Below are 19,740 nucleotides of genomic sequence, written 5' to 3' on the forward strand. Positions count from 1 at the left end.
TGCATGCCAGGTCAATTGATTCCCAGTCATCTGAACATAATCCCTCTGCAATTAACCAATTAGGCATTTAACCAATTTAGCAAACATCCAACAAGCCAGACGAGACAGGCCTGTTCAAAGTGTGCTGGTGTTTATTGTTGTTTGTGCTTTTGATTGAAGGCCAGTATTCAGGAATGAGTGTGTCTGTGTGTGTGTGTGTGTGTGTGTGTGTGTGTGTACTGATGTTATCATGCTTGAGTTGAGATATTAGTAACAGGTGGCTAACTGGATCCCTGGGGCTCCATGCACTCCACATGGAGATCTGTGTTAATTGAGAGATACGTAATTAGTTTACGAGTTTGTGTGTGTGTTGTTGGGTGTGTGCTGAGTACATGGGAGTGTTTAATTGCAGTACTGTTAATTAAGCCGGTTAATGCTGCAACTTCTGTAATGGTTTCGCTATTATCCACTGAGTCCTGCCTTTTCATTAGCATGTGTGCTTTTGTCCACATGTATGGCTGTTTTCTGTCTCCTTCTGTTTGTTCTGTGTGTCTGCATGTGTGTAGCAGCTGTATTAGTACATCATTGTCTGTCCCTGTCTATGTGCTGACAGCCATAAACCAGCAGACGAGCATGTCTCTTTCAGCAGAGTCAATTTTACAGCTCTGAGTCGCAGCTCTGAACTGACAAATCAATAAAATCAGAGGGAGTTAAATAATTTAGAGCTGGCTCTAATTAGTCTTCTAGTCCTGCAGTATGGATTCCTCTACAATATTGATGACAGAGTGCCTGTTTATGGAAGAGATTGGAGGACTGAGCTCTCTTCTTCTCTGCTTTGTTATCAGAGACTACCTAATACAAATCAAGATCCTGGAACAGCAGCATGAATTCAAAATGGATTTTGAATTTTTGGGGTGATAATACAGTGACAACAGATTGCATTATATAATAGTGTTTCATTTGGCTTGGCTTCGTTTGTGCGTAATCACAACCTTGTCTCCTAGAAATCACGTTTGTATACTATAAAATTGTTTTCATAATTACGTTGTAGTGACAATTGGAATCGATGCCTGGATTATGTTCAGAGACAACGTTTATTTGAGTTAATGAAACACTACATTTATGTACCACGCTGGAGTCACAGGGAGGTGGTCATGGAGGATGGTGCACGACTGTGACACCAGAATCCAGGGTTCATGTCCAGACTCCTGTCTGTGGTTAGGTTTAGGCAACAAAAGCACTTAGGTGCTAGGTTAGTGAAAAATTGTGATTTCGCTTTATTGTTCTTACATCTCAAGTCACTGCTGACTTTTTCTATATTAGTGCTAGTGCCTAAACATAACCATAAAAAAGTTGAATAATGCAGTAGAAAACAAATTAAATATGTTGTCAGTGAACATTTTATTTTATAGGCTATGATAATAGAAAACATAATTCGGTTGGCATTATGTTTCCCTCAAAACATATAAACGTAATTTCTAGGAGACAGGGCTGGTATTCATTGTCCCAAAAAACGTCACCCCACTGAGGGAATCTGTAAGAATAAAAACTGTTTAAATTAGATATTAAAGGGTTTTTATAGTGGGAAAAAATAGTAACTCAAATCCATCATATCCTTTGAAAATCTGATTTTTTTTCTCTTCTGAATAAAAGAAAAAAAAACCCAAAAGAAAATGTCTTAACTCTTATGCCACTGTCACTTATGAGAGCAGGGGTCAGTATTTTCAGTTGGCTTATTTCTTTGTTTGGAATGTTACCTTTCAGTCTTTTAAGGGAACTCAGGGAAACATGAAGTGGAGTGTAATGCAAATGTGAACTCCTGATTGGAATGGCAGAGAATGGAAAAAATATATCTGGAGTAAATCACACAGTTCTCCATGTGCTAAAGAGCTTTACTCAACTTTTAAGAGGCTAATAAACTCCATATATACAGTAATAACTAATGGTGTCATTTTAACAACACTAAAGGTCAGTATTTATCCAAGTTTGAACATCATCTGATAATATCCTGTCAAAACCAAAATTAAGGACATGTATTTATATTAATCAAAAATATGGCCTTGAATCTATGTTACATCTGCTTATCTAGAAGCCAAAGATCTTAAGTTGCACAATTCAGAAAATGAGTCCTATTTTTATCTGCATTGTATGTACTGTGATGTCTTAAAGAGAGTAGGGTGGGAAAAAAGGCACTGAGAGTTGTCGCTATCTATGATAGCTAAAAGTGGATGATGCAATAGGTCAGTGTGTCCCTGTGCCTTTGAAATTTGAGCATCTACAATTCTTTGAAAATTGCGCAAACTCAATCTGCTGATAAAGATCATGTGATCCACAGCAGCAACTAGCCTAAACAGACCATGTGATGAGATTGTTTCTCAAATGTTTGATTTTGATATATGTAGGTTAGTTAACATTGTCTCATAATACTTAAAAAGGCAAGGAAAGTTGATTTGTATAGCACATTTCAACAACAAGGCAATTCAAAGTGCTTTTACATGAAACATAAAAGCAACATAGGGCAATATAAAAAGACATTTAAAAACAGGAGAGTAAAAGTTACAGTGTAGTGTAAGAAATTAATCATTATTTGATTTAATAAAAGGCAGAGGCAAACAGAAGAGTCTTCAGCCTTGATTTAAAATAACTGAGAGTTGCAGCAGACCTGCAGTTTTCTGGGAGCTTGTTCTAGAAATGTGGTGCATAAAAAGAAGTTGGACTATTTAGTCCTTGCTATAGTAGGTTTCAATTACATATGCTTTTTCAGTAATTCACAGAGTTTTGTTGTAGATGTAAAGGGCTTAAAGTTTGATTATGTAAGAAACTGGTATTCTTTACTTTTTGACTATTTGTAATATTGCTTAAAAATGTATGTGCTCTGTTCTGTTGGTCGGTTTATTTTCATTTGTGGTGTCTTATGGGCTGGGTATATTTGTATGCACGCTACAAGAAATAAAAAGGTTATTGTCATCATTTTCATCATAGGTTAAATATGGTGACCTTATACAATGAAATGAACAATTTTCCTTAAGAATGTACATAGAGAAACTTTAAAAGGTGTATTTTTTTGTCAATAACTTGACATTGCCTGAAAAAGGTTTCATTGTTCTGTACTCCCATTCATTGCTTCTTTATTCCATGTTAGTTTGTGTGCTTCTGCAAGTGTGAGCGTGCATTGTTATGTGCATGTACACTCAGTGCGGTTGTCTGTGCATTATCAGTATCTTGCTTGTATGTTTGCTTGCAGCTCTCTGTGTGTGTGTGTGTGTGTGTGTGTGTGTGTGTGTGTGTGTGTGCGTGCGTGTGTGTGTGTGTGTGTGTGTGGCGGTTGTTATCAGTCACAGGGGGGAAACTATCGATCATCTCTTTTAATTACCCCGAGCATAGCGAGAGGCCTAAATTAACTCCTCTCCTCTGGCTGCTGAAAAAGCCATGCATATTTCACGACCGGGAGACCAATCGTATGTCACTCAGCCCTTCTCCTCTCCTCTGACAAGACAAGACTTATCACTGTTATTTATCTCTCTCTCCCTCCCTCACTCCCTCTCTCTCTCCAGCAAGCATGTTGTCTGTGTGCAAAACAAAAGCGTGAATAATAAATATCCACATTGCGTGCGTGAGTTTGTACTGAAGCATGTTGCCCCGGTGAAAAACAAAAACATGAATCTCAAGTGTCCCCATCGCTGGCTTGTGTGTGTGTGTGTGTGTGTGTGTGTGTGTGTTTGTACGTATGCGTGTGCAGTCATGTGTCATGTGTGTGTCCTTGCTGCTGTACGAGAAGCAGTAAAAGCCCATAGAGGTGCATTAGAGGTGTTTTACCATGCTGCTGTCATTGTGGCTTGTCTGCTGGTGGTGACACTGAGAGCTGTTTTTTCCTTCTGTAAGGGTCTGCTCTGTTCCCCTCCCTCTCTCCCTTTGTACTTTATTGCACTTTGTTTTTCACAATGCAATTCTATCCCCTTTCTTTGATACACTTAATTTTCTAATGATCACATCTATAATTTTTCTCTTTCTTTCTTTAGCTCTCCTACCATGATGGAGTGGCATTTGCAAGTCCCGATTGCAAGCTTTGAGAAGGACATGTGAATGACAGACTAGAGAGGAACATGCACAGTCACACACTTAAAAGCACATTATACCAAATTTCTCATTCATTCAAAAGTACACACGTAGTTAAAAAAAAAGGCAAGCACATGCATTTTTCCTTTAATTAGACTAAAGTTTAAATAATTACATATATAACAGAGTTTAGTTCCTACCTACTGACATGAACATGGACATGCACACATGCACAATCCAAGCTATCATTACCAGCTAATCTATTGTCTTTCATTGGAGCTGGATGTGCAGCACAACAATAGACAAAATGGCCCTAAAAACAAATCTGAGCTATTTAACATACAGGCTGCAGACAACATAACATAAACTTTCATGAGAATGGACTTAATTTACAATCCAATTTCTAGTGTTATTCTATCTGTGTATTAATGTATATCAACTACTTCAGGTTAATTTCACCATGTGACTGCTGTTTCTCTGTTTCAATTAAGTCTGTTTCCTTTTACATAGTATTAATAATATAATATTCCAAAATTCCTGTTATAATGTAGCCTGATAATCAGACAGTTCGATTCATGTCATTTATCCAGCCTGCATTCATAAAGGGTTATATGCTCTGGAATAAGCTTGAATTTCGACCCCATCCATACCATTGGCCCCAGCCATGTCAATTCGACACATTTAACTTGAGCAAAAAATGTGCGCGTATCCCGGGGCTTTATGAATCTACTTCATAAACGTTACGAGAAGAGAGGAAAAGGAGAGAGTTGGAGGCTGGTTTTGCAGTGAGATTTTCTGCTGAGTTCTGAGTCCGGTCAGAGGCTGAGCTGCCGCACAGACACGAACGCACTCCCACTGACATGGTTGGTGCACCCATTGCTAGCTAACTTAACAGCTAAAATACAGTAGACTGTTTGGGGCAAATAAACGGTCCAGTGGTCAAATTCTTAAGAGTGACGCAAGGCAAAATTTCACATCACCATTGATGCAACACAAATCACCATATTCCCTGCAAAATCTGGCCAAAATACTGCTATGATTTACACAGCGGACATGTCTGTCACGCACACCCATCACAGTAGCGAGAATCAGTATACCGCGGGCCCAGATGAATAAACTCACCAGAAAGAGAGTGTTGCCACAGCCACTAGGTTCACTGGATCACAGCGGTGAGCGAGCCTCGGACACTCAGGGCGGCAGGCCCCCACGTCTCCACCCTTCCTTGCCGGGGAGGTTGAGGTACAGAGTCCCAGACTCTAGCCGTGCACGGTCTTAACCTGCAGCTCCGAGCACCCAAGTTCTCTCAAACGAGTGAAAATGCAGACAACGCCAAATTGTAGTCGCAATTCTGCGGAATATAGAACAACTCAAGGCAACCATTTGTCTTTCTGTAGGTTTACTTCAAGCGTCTGCAGATGGACTCACAGCAGCAAGACATACATCAGTATAATCTGCTCTGAATGAGTACAGAGGGAAAGGAGTATCAGTTATTTATCCAGTCTTCAGGGTCAGGCTCCTCAGCCTGGGGAGAAGAGTGTCCCTGAAGTCTGGACATAACAGTCAATAGCATGTTTTGTAGTTCCATCTCATCATTATCAATGTACTGTTCTCATCACGCAGTCCAAACAATCATACACAGATCAGTTATGTGCCTGGTATACAAAAGAGTCATATGTATAAACTGTATGTTATATCACAGAGTCATGTGTATGTTGCACAATCATGCAGTCCGTTTGTTCTTGCCATTACAAAATACAGATGTAGCAAGCAACAGCATGATGCCGAATACCATTAAGCCATTTGATCAGCACTCAAATTTGACTTTCAGTGGAGGGCATGTTGAGGTTTATGTTGTACAAGCAAGGAATCAGGTCCAGAGCTAGGAGATGGAGACAAATCTGGAAAAATGTTCCCACATTCTACATGCATTGGTTGTAAACTTAGAATATTAAAATTATTGCAATGATGACACTATGCACAGATCAAATCCTTATTCAGACTCAACTGCCCCCCAATGCCCAGCAATCTGCATTGTTTCTGCACACAAATGCAATGAGTTCAGATGACATGGCAAACTGAGTGATCAGTACTTCTCTGCAGTCACAGACTGAATCTCTGCATCTGAGAGAGTAGCAAGTTGGTTTATTTGTTAGAATGCCAACTCCAATCAATAATTGACAGTCTCTCCCTCTGTCTCTTGATGGTTTGGCTCCCATCCTCCTTCTCCTCTTAACTCTGCACTGATTATTTCCAACTTGATACACACACACACACACACACACACACACAAAAAAAACTCAGCTCTCAGACATACTGTATTACACGTCTGTGTCCCTCAGTTCTGTTTGTGGAGAGCAGGCCTGTCACAGTAAGGATCAGGCTACCATCACAGAGGTCTTCTCTTGAAAGGTTCAAATGTCTAAAGAGCCTAATCTGATTAATCACAGCTCTCTCAGTCCTGTCTGCCTAAAGTTCTAAAGTCAGCATTTTATTAGCAGAGATCCCATTATTAGAATTTATAACAAGACTTTCATTTACTCTGTCTTGGCTTTCTTCTACTCCTGCAAGTCAAAAGAGATGAAAACTATTTCTGTAAAAGACAAACCTATTCCACTTTACAGCAAACACTGTTGTGAGACACCGAGAATACATTTTTACATTAAGTAATGTGTTTACAGATAAAGCTTTTTGAGCTTGATTTAATTAAATTAGTGCAGTTGAAAGAAATTACAGTTTTATTTTATCTGGTTACAATATCAGCCCATTTTAATTCTTCCTCTGGTATGGAAATGATTATTTGTAGAATTGTCTGGGAAATACATGACAGTTATCCACGCTATAGCATTAAGTCACTGAGATATTAGTTTTCTCTTTTTTTCCTTTTTTTATTGTTTCTGGTGTTTGGGTTCTGACTGTAATGCATAGTATGATCTGTCAGTAAGATTTGCAGCTTGCACAGAAAGAGAGAACGATTCTGCAGAATTGCAGATACATTTAAAATTCATCTTCTTTCCTTTATTTTGGTCCTCCATCCACTTTAATGAGCTTTTCAAAAATGCTGCACAAAGTGGGAAAATTGGAAAATGCTGCACTTTTGGGGATGTCGAAACCAAAAGTTTGCAAACATGCTGATGCACAATGGTCATGTGATCCAATATTTACAATCCTGACCATAATTCACATTTGCTCTTGACAAACATCACTTTGAAAAAGACAAGGCTGCTTGTTAGTAAAGCTGTAACACTGCCGGCTCAGACGCCCTGTGTATGCTCACTAGAAGGAATTTATCAGTTTTTCTAACGTTGTTTTGGTGTTGTAGCGTGGATGGTGAACTCTGATAACGCTAGTGTGATGGAAAAACCTTTGACAGGTAAATGCTATTTACAGATTTATCTGCCTTATCCATTCCTTCCTTCCTTCCCTCACCGTCAATCTCTTTATTAAGCTGCAAAAGTTGATTGCCATGCTATAAAAGCCATTTTGTTTTTCAGCCCCTCCACACTCCTTTTCTACTATTTTATTTTCTTCCCTCTCATCTCTTGCTTTCCTCACATATTTTTTTTTCTCTCTAAGCTTGTGTTTGTGTATGTGTGTGTGTGTGTGTCAATGAGAGAGGGGGAGATTTGTGTTATATTGGTGAGATGACATGGTAAACAAGCCTTGCCTATCTGTCTGTCTGTTTTCCAACAATGAGTCAGTGAGTCAGTCAGCTACACAATCAGTCAACCTGCGAGTCAGTGAATTATCCCACAGCTACTAATGGTCCTTCCTCAATCTCTCTCTCATTCTCCTTACACACACACACACACAGCAGCCATTCTCTCTGTAATTTAAATGACTGTCAGGTCAGTGGCGAGAGCAGCACCTTGCCACGTTAAAAATGCCAGGCGGCTGCCATCGTCACCGCCAACAAGCTGCCCAAACTGTCACACACTCACACACGCGTGGACATGCACACACACACACAGAGCTGTCAGCCACCGGTCACAATGCATTTACTTAGTGACAGAATTCTAATTAGTGGTCTGGCTGGTGTCACCTGACTTGGAGAGAGAGAGCGAGAGAAAGAGGGAGATTTGTATGGTGGAAGAGAGGTGTTTGTTGGAGACTGGAAAATGTGGACGAGTGAGATGGAAGGGTATGGAGAGATGAAGGGGAAGAGAGGTAGAAAGAGAGGAAGTGGTGGGTGGAGAAAGAAGCGTGGCGACGTGGCGACAGTTAAGGTGATGGAGAGGAAAGAGAGAAACAGAAAAAGGTGATGATGTAAAACTGTGAGAAAAAAACAGATGAAGAAAGTCCAATGAAAAAACACATCAACTCTGCTTTCCTCCTGGTCACATTTACATAAAAGGGACCAAATTACCTCCCACGAGTGACTAAAGCAATCCCAGTGGCTCCTAAATGCCCGCTTGCCTAATTGCCACATGGAATGAGAGTGCTAGAGTTTAACCCTGCATCGCCCCTGACGTGACTGCACCCTCCACTGTGACATGCCATTACAGACAAACAAGATGGGAGGAAGCAGCAGCGGAGGTGGTATTACGATGAATACAGAGCAAAACAAAAATAACTGTGATATATCCTCGCTGGCTTTGATTGGTTTACATCATCTCGATTGTCTCTGATACTCTAGATACTGATAATGTATAATAGATATATAATGTTGCAGATCAGTGTATTTTCTATGCAATGATTGACTGGCAGAATATGTTTCAAGCTTTTATTTTAGTTCATTTGACATGAAAAGAGAGACACATCACACAGATTGACACATGTCAAGGTCAGAGACTTATTTCCATTGTGGTCCTTGATGTAAAGTAGGTAAGGGTACATGAGTCTATGTGACTAGGTGACATACTTTCAACTAAACAATACAAATGAAATACACCAGGGCCAAATGTATGGGCATACTGGAACAATAAATCCATATGTGATTGTTAAAAATCTCACTGCAAAACCAGCCTCCATATAACAGCTTCCACTCTTGGGACCAAATTTTGGGACCTGAATGGGAGCAAATCCCTGACTGTAGGACCACACGAGCATTAGTGAGGTCAGGCTCTTGTTTTATGACAAGGCTCACAGTTGGTGTTCCAGTTCATCCCAAAGGTTTGGGATGGGGTTGAGATCAGGACTCTCTGTGCAGGCCATTCAAGTTCTTCCACACCAAACTGAAAACCATTTCTTGATGGACCTGGCTTTGTGCACAGGAGCACTGTCATATTGAAACAGGAAAGGGCATTAACCCTTAAGCAAACTATTGCCTAAGATATCACTGTACACTGTAGCATTAAATTTCTTGCTGAGAGTTAGATGAGAAGATTGATGGTACTCTTTTGTCTGTCTATTCAAAATTTAGCTGGATCCAGCAAACAAATAGCTTAGCTTAGCATAAAGACTGGAAACAGCTAGACTGGCTTTGTCTGAAGGTAACAAAATCCACCTACCAGAACCTCTAAAGCTCACAAATTGACACATAATATCACGTTTGTTTAATACATACAAAAATGACAATTTGGGGTTTTACAAGGGGTTATATGCGAGACTTTCTGGGACGGACGCAGTGACTTCCTGAAGTCTTGTCATAACCATGAGGTTGCCAGGCAACCACAATAAATTGCCCCGTGTATAACCCCTCTTAAAACCAAAGCAAATTGTCATTGCCTTTACTTCACGGTTTGAAGAAGTTTGCCTGGCTAAATGCAAATTCATAACGATATTGAAAATCTGTTATCCAAAAGTAATCAATGGTTTGTCCAATAACAGACATCCACAATAGAAGAAAAATCTTGATGCAGGCTATATGAACTAATGGCAGACACAAGATATTAGAAGACTGAATTTCTGTTGCAAAAATGATGCTTCACAATTAAGTTTGTGAGGTTAACTGCTTGGATTTAAGTTTTGTTTCATGTAAAATATTTTATCATGAAACATCAGCAACATTCTGTGCAGTAGCTCAGAATGGGACTATCCTGCTCTCTCTCGCTCTTCCTCTCTCTTCCCAATCTACCATCTTCTGACCTGTGTTGATCTCTGCATCTCTTTTCCTCCACCCCGACTCCAGTCCACCACTCCATCTCTCCACTCAACTGCCACTCTGCCTCTTCACTCGTTCTCCATGCTTCAGCTCACCCACCTACCTACCTCACAGTGCTTTTGTTTCCACTGGAGCTTCAAAATTGCCATGTTGTGGACCACTTTTACATTCATTTCATGATTTTAAATCCTAAATCGTAATTGTCCCCTGCTGAAATGTTCTCGCCTTAACTGTAATCTTTATTTCAGTGTTTATATGAACTGAAGACTGGCAATTCAATTGGCATACTTATCTTAAATCTGTAGTCCTAAAATTGGATTGAGAGGTAGTAAAAATTCAGCCAGTTTAAAAAGCCGGAGCCCAGGGGACAGAGGAGGCTTTTAATCCCCTTGAAGAGTTCATCCAGGCCCTATTACTGAGGCTCCAGAGTAGGGTTGTGGGGTTAGCTCTGACCCAGTGGAGCTGCAGGGCTGGAGATCTAGGAGAGAGAGTGCGCTCTGGGACTCAGTGAGCCTAGGACTGAGAGCTCTTCATGGGGTCAGGCAGCCAAGAGGTCCCCTTCTGTCCTGCTCCCCACTCTGGTACTATTAACTGGCAGTGTGAAGAGGCACTTTGTTTCTCGGCTCTGCATTTGTCTCTCTCTGTCTGCTAGCATGGCTGCATGTATGCAAGTCTAGTCTATCCCTAGATGGTTGGAGAGAGGGGTCCTTGGGACTCATCATATCCAGGATTAAGAGCTCTTTAAGGGGCAAGCAGGTAGTGGAGTACTCCCCTCAATCTTAATCAACTTCCAGACCCTTTACACCTTCAGGGGTTCTCAGCTGCCCTTATGTCAAGGACCAAAATATAGATCCACATTTGGCCACAGATCCGAGTTTGATAACATGTAATCATATGGGCCAATGTGATTACATGAAAAAAGTTTTTTTTTCATTATTATGTCATCGTTATATATTCAATTCTGGCCTATTTCTGCATTAGGTTTTACATCCAAATTAACTCTGGCTTAACTTTTTTCTAATCCTTTATTTATTCAGGGAAGTTACACTAAAAGCCCAGCTCTCTTTATACCATACTAACATTCACACCTGGAAGCTGTGTGGCTATGAACCAACCAGCTACAACCACAGCCTGATATGGGGGGGTTGGGGTTAAGAGCCCAGCTAAGTAAGCGCTGCTATTCCACTTGCCCTGCCCAGATTTATCCTGCCAGTCTGGGGATCAAACCTACAACCTTCCAGTCACAAGCCTGCTTCTCTATCATTGCATTTCTATGGTGGCCCCAAGGGTCAAAACACAACAACATTTCAGAAAACACAATAACATTTCACAAAACACGACATTTCACAAAACACAACATTTCACAAAACACGACATTTCACAAAACACGACATTTCACAAAACAACAACATTTCAGAAAACATGACATTTTACAAAACACAATATTTCACAAAACATGACATTTCAGAAAACACAACATTTCAGATTACGGAAAGGGTGGGACAACACTTCTTGTTTGTGATTGGACAGAACCCAAGTCAATTCAGAGTTTATTCAACAGATATGTTAAAGTGGGTTGGTGCTAGATTGGATCAGCCGGAGGGACGCTCTAAACTGTCCACTGCTGTGATTGGTTGTTTTGCTCTCAGGCAACTGATGATGCTCTGGGCATGGTCAGCTACATGGAAGTCCCTTATATGGCTAACTGACCAATCGTAGCTTTATTGAAAAAGCTACGCCTTGACAAATCAAATTCCTGCTTCATCTCCTCAGTCCTAATTCTTTCAAGCGTGCTTTCAGGGTTCTACAGGACATTTTAATGTTGTGATATGTTGAAAGCATATCAAGAATTGCATCATATGAATGTCCTTTGTTAAAAAATTCCCTTATGATTTCAATCTTCTCTTCCATCCTTTCAAACTCAATTTAAAATTCATGTAAGGACACTGCTGAGAGTAGTACACAATAGAAACAGGAAATGACATTGAACTGTCGCCATTTTGTGAAATGTGGTTGTGTTTTGTGAAATGTTGTTGTGTTTTGTGAAATGTGTTTTCTGAAATGTTTACCCTCAGGGCCACCGTACATTTCACCTCATGTCACCAAGTGCATAAAGGTGCTTTTACAAATGTACAAAGTAAGATGTATAAGCTTCCAGGTGTATCAGGAGGAACCTTTTATCTATTTTAAGTGTACTCTGTCACCCATTCATCATTTTAAATTGAATTGACTGGTGAAATAGCACACCATGGATTATGAGTGTATTAAACGAAACAGAGGTATTAATTTCACCAATACATCATCTGCATACCCAAAGGGCATGGGGGAACGATTTATGCTAATTCATTAATGTTTCTATCAAGGCCTTGTCAATATCATGATCAGGGAAAAGTTGCCACTTGGCTTCATGTGCGTCAGTGTGCTTGGACTGAAAATGCATATGCAGCTTTTTAGATAGGTGTGTTTTGTGCATCCTGGGTTCTGGTTCAGCTCTGCACCATATACTCATATGTCCATTAAAAAAACTAAACACTTTCTAGTGTACACTCAAAATACAGATGTGTATATGTGGCAATTACTGTCATATTAACCCTAGCTGGGAAGAAATTGCAGACGTAACATACGTAGGTCTGATGTGTGTACACATATATTTAAAAACAAAAATGCATCTTCAGAATGAAATTCACATCAAGTAAAAAGGAAATAGGAGAGAGGGGTCATATATCAGAAAAGACCCAGACAGAATAAATCATTTTTACTTTGTAGCTTGTGTGCGGCCTCTGTGGCCTTCGTTTCCACTGTGCAGTGACACAGCAGCATGACATAATTAGAATCGTGTGTGTCTGTGTGTGTTTGTGCGTGTGAGAGAGGTGTAATTAGAGTCATGTAAGTGAGTAAATGTGCTGTGACCCAGGCCTCTGTCAGGCCACAACACAGTGATGCCATTAAACACACACACGCACACACACAATCACAACCTCTATGCTCCATTTGACCCCTTCACAAGCATAGGAACCACTGACAATACTTGCTCAAAGTTCCTTGCCAAGTGGATGGATGGTGTGTGTGTGGATGTGCATACATGGTGTGTGACACACAGGGCAGAGTAAGAATGACTGAGGGCATCATGCGCGTGATGCTCTCTCCTTTTTACACTCATCCCCTCGTTCTTCCGTCTTCCCTCCTCTGTCGTTTGTCAAACTCAAATGTGGTACACTGACATGGTGGGTTTTGGTAAATGTTACCATAGCAAATGTTTATATCACTTATTTTTGTTGTCTCTACATGTAGTATTTTAACATAATAAATCATAACAATCACAGTGGTCTACAAGCTATTACATTGCTTAATTTCTCCCTTAATTTCTCTACTTTAGTCATTTTCATAAAACCATTCTTCCATACCTCCCCTCCCTCTTTCATCTTCCTTTGCTTATCATCCTACCATTCCTTCTTTCATCCCTGGTTTTCTTATTAGGGTGCAGCGACCCCTGCGAGGACCTTATTGAAACAGAAGGAAATATTTTTCTACCAAATGAATCACATTTTTGAGGGGCTAAAGGTGCTTGAAAACTCACGAAACTTTTAACACATGTCAGAAGTAGGGAAAATGTACTTATACTATGGGTCTTGGGCATGGGTATGGCAAAATGACTCCATAGCGCCCCCTACAAATTTGAAAAAAAGTAGCCCCCACGTTACCTTTCACACAAAATAGCCTTTTGGAGCCATACCCTAAACCTAACAGGAAGTCAGCCATTTTGAATTGAATATGCAATTTTAGGCCTTGTGAGTTTTCATCGAACATTGTTGTCGTGGCGACGCATTATTCACTGTGAAACAGGAAGTTGTTGTAACTTGAGTGTACATTCTCCAATCTGCCCTAAATTTCAGTCCAGAGGACATCTACATGCCAATTAGGAGTCATAGTCTTTGCACAACCTACTGGAAACAGGAAGTAAGCCTTGTGTGACAGTCATCACTTGATTTACATGAAATTGTCATGGTGTGGTCAACACTTAGCATACTGGAACATAACGTATGATTAGTGGGTGGACAGGAAGTGACATTCAACTCCTTTGTGCAGCATCCAAAACACATGAAAATTCAGAGCGGTGTTGATCGACCGCTGGCATCGCCGCCATGAGCTCTTTAAGATATGATGGTACCTGACTGTTAAGAACTTTCTAGGTGAGGAGAAGAATTTTAAATTGTATTCTGGATTTTACAGGGAGCCAGTGCAGACAAGCTAATATTGGAGATATGATCTCTTTTCCTAGTTCTTGTCAGTATACGTGCCACAGCATTCTGGATCAACTGGAGAGTCTTAGGGGACTTATTCGGGCAGCCGGATAATAAGGAATTGCAATAGTTCAACCTAGAAGTAACAAATGCATGCACTAGTTTTTCGGCATCATTTTGACACAGGATGTGACCTGATTTTTGCAATAAAAAGCTTTGCCAGTAAAAAGCTAATAAGAGTAGTTTATCACTATGACTAATATTTAAAATATTTTTAAAAATCATATGATTTGCTTAATGAGGTAATTTAAGCACAGTGTTAACCGTTCCTGCTACAGCTTTCAGACCGTGGTCAGGAAGCACAGGGAAGATTTTGTTTTAATCCAGGGCTGAAGTTGATGCTAACCTCGGGGGTAACCCCCTTCACTTTTACCCAGCAGATGGGAAGCAAGACATGGGAATGTCTTCGGTACTGAGGAGCTGCAGCGTTTCATGGGCAAACTGTAACCTACACTGTACATTTACTGCCACTAGACAACTTCACTGCTAACCCGTCCCTCTGCTCCGATCGCCAACACCTGTCTGCTGTCAGGTCTGCAGTCACCTTCACTCTCTCTCTCACTTGCCCACACACTCACTACATGCTGCCCTGTTATTTAAAGGAGCCATGATACTCTTATAACAAATAGGGAGGAAAAGTAAAGAAAGACCGGGCGAGTAGGTGAGGATGGGCAACATTGTCATTGTCCATCCTGATGTTTCACTGTGGACATCGTCACATGGCATTTTGGTAGCCAAACCCTAGTGAGAGGGCCCATTCATCGCTTTAATTCCTCCTTTTCTCACTATTCTCCATCTTCCCACTCTTTCTTCTTCTCTTACTTTCATGTTTCTTTGATCTCTTCCTTCAACCATCCATTTCTTTCTCCATTCTTGCGGTTACAACCCCCTGCACCACTTTCCCTCCTTATTTTTCCTCTCTCTACCTCAACACCATCGATATTTCACCTATTTCACCATTCCTTTTCCCCTAATCTCTGGGCTTAGAGCAGTCATGGTGATTTAGGTAAAACACTCAGGTAGGTAAAGCAAATGTCAGGGCAAATGGTCGCTCCCTCGGGAGAGAGAGAAGAGAAATCCTTCTTATTTTTACTTCCCTCTTTTCCATTTTATTATTTATAATTCTACTAGATTCCACCAGCTCACACACTGTCAGAAATAGTCCCAAACAAAAGGTACCACTGCAGCGCAGAAGAGTACAATGATACTGCATGTGCTTTCTACCCTAAAGGACATAATTCAGGAAAAAAGTGTTACACTTTTACTTTCTTCTATTTGAACTGTTGATTGATTAGCTTTTGTTGTGTTGAGTCATACCCCTTCTCATGGGTCCCTCTCTATCTTTTGCTCAAATGCCGTTATCACAATAAAGATTTAATGTAAAGACGAGCTGCCCTCTGACAAAATTATCAGCCTACCAGCAGTAATACATAAAATTGTGGGTTTTCTCGTATTTATTTATTTATTTATGGTCTTGCGTGTCTCCCAGCATGCATCACAAACTGCAGAATTGTGTCAACACATGCAGTAATATCTTCAGCAATATCAGTCATAACAGAGGTCCAAAAATAATACAAAACAATAATAATAAAATAAATATGCTCCTGTTGATGAGGTAGCAAAAAATGCAGAAAATGGGGAGAAAATCTTTGAAAAGTTCAGGGAAACGAATATTGGTCAGGTGCTCTGTGCCTGGCCCAAAATATTTTGACAACAATATAAATTTTGATTAATTAGCAACAAGATGTCATCCTGTTCTTCTGTACTTAAAAAAAAACATTCTTAATGGTGTGACTGTATGAATGCCATTGTTGATTGCATGGTTCACCACTTTGGTCCAGAGTGAAATATCTTGACAACCTGCTGTGAAAGTTTGTACAGACATTCATGGTCCCCACAGGATGAATTCTTGGATGAATTTTCCTCTCACCTGCAGGTTAAAATTTCCACTTATCCAGTAAAATATGTCCACATCTACATGAAAGTTGGTTCAGACATTTGTGGTTCCTAGACAATGTATCCTAATCACTTTTGTGATACTCTGTAGTGCCCCAGCAGGTAAACATTTCTTAGAATTTGTTTTTATAATAATATAAAAAAATAACCTCATCTTTCATCCATCTTAAAATGTGGTGTCCTTTACAATAATCTTTACAGCCCCACAGAGATGCTAGCAATGCTGTACATTATACACAAGTGCAACACACATCAGCCGCATCTTTTGATGCCCGTAGCACACGCTAAACATTGTATCTTGAATGTGTTGATAATGGCGGCGAATTCGACAAAACTGCTGCTTTTCCAGATAGTTGACGCTCAGAATATAGGACAGCAGGACGCTTCAGTCATATCTGACCATTTGAAGCATGCCAGCCCACAATGACAGGCATCATGATGCTGCTAATGTGTGTTGCCCTTTAGTCTTGTTTTTTCAATACTTCAACTATAGCATCTCTCTCTCTCTCTCTGTCTCTCTCTGATTGCTCCCACGGGTGTCTGTACTAGTTGTTCTCACCCATGAGGCAAAATCATTAATGGTGCATGCACAACCAACAGCTATCATAATATTATGATCCATAACTACAGACACTGAGAAAAAGAAAAAGAGGGTGAGAGGGAGAGAGGAAGAGAAGTGGAGAGGGACATAACGGCAATAGACCTCAGTGAATTACACTTACATCTCTCCACTCTCCCTGGCTCTATTCATCTGGGAGTGATCTAGGAGGGTGTGCGTCCTATGAATTATAGAAACAAGCCCATAATAAAGCGATAAATATATTTCTCAAGGAGAGCCACCGAGGCATTAACTGAGACATTAGCATAGGCTGCGTCCGCTCTCTATCTAACACAGTGATTAACTAACAGCATGTGTGTGTGTTTGTGTACGGGTCTAAACGTATGGTGCGTGTGCAGTGAGATGAGGAGGGTAAGAGTGTGTACAAGTGTGATTTTGAAAGAGTGAATATGTGAGTGTGTGTGTGTGTGTGTGTATTTGTGTGTGTTTAAATTAAGAGGGGTGATAGTGTGAGTGATCGCAATGATGAGCATTTACGTGCGATCAGGTGTACATTTGTAAGTGCATCTACATTTGGATTCATGTGTATATGTGTGTGCATTGTACAGTATGTTTGTGTGTGAGTATGTGTTTAAAGTATATAAGTGTACATGTGTTGCATTTGTACGTTATGTATATGTTTTTTGTGACTATAAATGTCAGGGTTTGAGTGTATGTAGTAAACATTCACATTCATATATATGTGTGTATTTTTATGCAAATGTATGTGCATGCTCTTGTGCGTTAATGTGTAAATACATGGATACATGCAAGGCAAGAAAAAAGTCTCCACTCTATAAATAAGCCCCCCTCTCATTACACAAACCTAGAGCCATTAAATGCATGCTGATATGGAATTAAGTCTGCTTGTCCCCTCAACGTGAAGAGAAAACACATTTTTCCCCACTAACAATGCAAACAACATATTTACACCTGGTTAACAATTTAAACCACCGGGACAATCATATTGGAGTTTTTCTCCGAGTCCAGTAAATAAAATCGCCTCATTAGCATAGAGCATGTAGTGTATATGGATTGAATAACACTTAACTCCTGCATTGAGTGTCATCATTCACAGCAGCCCTTGCAATGGGTGCCAAACACCTTCATTATTTTGTGTTATCATGTCTGAGTATGTGTGATATTTAAAGATATACACATATATAGGCTGTGTTTATTTTGCTTGTGTGTGAGTCAGTAATGCACCGTTTCACCCTTAAATAATTCCACTGCTTACTGAAAGAGGAGGAATAATGTATTGCAATATTTCTTAGGCCCTCTATAGGAAATATGTAACTTTGAGTAATATGTGTGATAACAATGAATCAAAGTGTTTTCTATATTATATCTGATTTTTTTAACCAGCTATTGGTTAAGGTGTCTAGAGTCTCAGAAAAACCATGTCTATATTTATTACATTTTACTTTTAAAGCTGTATCAATAGTTTTATGTTATCTTTGGATCAAATGATTATGTGTAATGTGAGAGGTTTCGCTCATAGTGACGAGCCCACAAAGAATTATCACCTGACTCTGCCGTTCCCCTCATCTTCATGGAGCATTTTAGCAGCTTTTAGCGCCTTGTTTTGGTTTCAACTTTACTGTTTTGGTTCAGTCTCACTGCTCTTATCAGCCATTTTCAGCTGTCTCTAATATAAAAATATAATGTTGTATTTATGAGCAAACACTTCACGCTTATTTGATGCTTCATGCTTGATTAATCTATTTCATAAAAGTACAGACTCAAGAGGGAAAAGGAGAGAGAAAGGAGGAAAATAAAAAGATCTGGAGTACCTGGTGAGCTTTAAGATCAGTCATAATTTGACCTATCACACAAAAACACACACACACACAGTCGGTATGTACGTTGCTAGCTAGTTTACTGCTAGCGTCTGTATACATCAGCTGTTTGGGGCAAATAAACACAGACTAAACAAACAGTCTAGCAGTGAAATTCATGCAAATAGCACAGGGGGAAATTCTGCTTCGCTTGTTGAATCAGTGTCATCTTTTAAACCTCTTCTCAAAGGTATCTTTTCAAAAAAGCCTTTTTTTTAGTTCTAGCACACTGTTTATTGTTGGGGTTTTATTTCATTTTATTTCTGTATTGTTTTAATTGCGTGATTTAATTTGCCTCAGTCCTGAAATGTTTTAATCCTGGTACAACCATGTAAAGCACTCTTTAACTTTGCTTTACTTTTTGAAAAGTGCTGTATAAATAAAGTTTATTATTATTATTATTGTCTGAACATACCTTTATGATGGCTTTTTTTTACTTTTCAATTCTTTTCAGTTTTTTTGTGCACATTCCAGGTCATACCAGGAAGTGGCAGAGGACATTTTGTTGCTCAAACCACACCACAGGGCTTTTGCACTGCAATCTTTTATCCTACCAGAGAAGAACAGCTTAAAACAGCATTAGCTAATAGGATAGCCCCTACAGAGATCTGCACCGTTAGATTATATTAGATCAAAGAAATCTCATAAATTCTTCAGCATTTTTATACACATGTGAATACAAACAATAGGAACAATTTCCCCATGGAGACAATAAAGTGCAACTTAACAACCTAACTTAACCAACACTAACGAGTAAATAAACCCACTGGTTTACAATACACAGAGAACTAAGCATAGTTTGCTTTTGTGGTAGCCATCAGGCTGTTGCAATGACTTCTCATGAGGGAAAATGGGTTCTAAATCGTTCAAAAACGATGATCCTGTTGGTACATGTGGAGAGACATCGGACGATCAGTAGGTTGGCTGTGCAGTTATGTGTGCTGTGGCTGTGATGGCCGCGGTTGGTAAGCT

The 19,740-nt window shown here is 39.8% G+C and overlaps 1 long non-coding RNA gene across 1 annotated transcript in view; it reads left to right on the forward strand.

Moving 5' to 3' along the window:
• Positions 1-7,272: 7,272 nt before the first annotated feature.
• The window catches only part of LOC122887141, a 73,282-nt gene continuing 60,814 nt past the window's right edge, over positions 7,273-19,740 (forward strand). Inside the window, exon 1 of the long non-coding RNA XR_006380480.1 lies at positions 7,273-7,405. This is a non-coding gene — a long non-coding RNA (uncharacterized LOC122887141). The remainder of the gene's footprint in view (positions 7,406-19,740) is intronic.

Source organism: Siniperca chuatsi, linkage group LG13 (assembly GCF_020085105.1).
Source record: "Siniperca chuatsi isolate FFG_IHB_CAS linkage group LG13, ASM2008510v1, whole genome shotgun sequence".
Classification (NCBI taxonomy): domain Eukaryota; kingdom Metazoa; phylum Chordata; class Actinopteri; order Centrarchiformes; family Sinipercidae; genus Siniperca; species Siniperca chuatsi.